Source organism: Cyprinodon variegatus, unplaced genomic scaffold, assembly GCF_000732505.1.
Source record: "Cyprinodon variegatus isolate N-32 unplaced genomic scaffold, C_variegatus-1.0 Scaffold2021, whole genome shotgun sequence".
Lineage (NCBI taxonomy): Eukaryota > Metazoa > Chordata > Actinopteri > Cyprinodontiformes > Cyprinodontidae > Cyprinodon > Cyprinodon variegatus.
This window is the reverse complement of record NW_015152474.1, coordinates 38722-39743: the sequence shown is the minus strand read 5'-3', so window position 1 is coordinate 39743 and position 1022 is coordinate 38722. Positions and strand designations below refer to the sequence as shown.

At 45.5% G+C, this 1022-nt stretch overlaps 1 pseudogene; it reads right to left on the bottom strand.

Moving 5' to 3' along the window:
* Positions 1–1022, bottom strand: part of LOC107105038 — a 32462-nt pseudogene that overhangs the window by 10439 nt on the left and 21001 nt on the right.

Genomic DNA, 1022 nt, shown 5'->3' with positions numbered 1-1022 from the left:
CAACACACTCAGGAGGGATCTGATTGGCTGCTGCAGGCCGTGTGGTTATCCAGAGGAGAGCCTTTGGAAGCAGTTTCCCCCTGATGAGGTTTGTCAGCAGAACATCCACTGAGGTGGACTCTGTAACATCAGTCAGGATCTCCTTGTTCTGGAAGTCCAGAGGAAGTTGACTCTCATCCAGACCATCAAAGATTAACAGAACATGGAAGTGATCAAAGCTGCAGATTTCTTTGGTTTCAGTGAAGAAGTGATGAACAAGTTCGACCAAGCTGAACTTTTTCTCTCTCAGCACATTCAGCTCTCTGAAGGTGAATGGAAATATGAACTGGATGTTCTGGTGGGCTTTGCCTTCAGCCCAGTCCAGAGTGAACTTCTGTGTTAAGACTGTTTTCCCAATGCCAGCCACTCCCTTAGTCATCACTGTTCTGATTGATGTATCTCTTCCAGGTGGGACTTTAAAGATGTCTTCCTGTCTGATTGTTGTTTCTGGTCTGGTTGGTTTCCTGGATGCTGTTTCAATCTGTCTGACTTCATGTTCATCATTGACCCCCCCAGTCCCTCCCTCTGTGATGTAGAGCTCTGTGTAGATCTGGTTCAGAAGGGTTGGACTTCCTGCTTTAGCGATCCCCTCAAACACAGACTGGAACCTCTTCTTCAGACTGGATTTAAGTTTAGGTTGAACTGAGGACAAATGTCCTGAAGCAACAGAGAATATCTTTAGCACTGAAATGATTCCTGTCAGTAGATCATCTGTTCTTCCTGCTCTTCTGACTATAATACATTCATAATTTATCCATCAGGTTAAATCATTATAGAAATCCTCTTACTGCTCTGCAGACGATCAGCCAGCTCCTCCTGCTTCATCCTCCTCAGGAAGTTCAGGGTGATCTTCACCAAAGCCTCTCTACTTCTCCTCTGCTCTTCATCCTCCTCATCCTCCCACTGACTCTCCAAGCCTTCTGGATCATCTGGACTCAGAACCTTCTATGATCTTCTTCAGCTCCTTCTTCACAAAACTAACA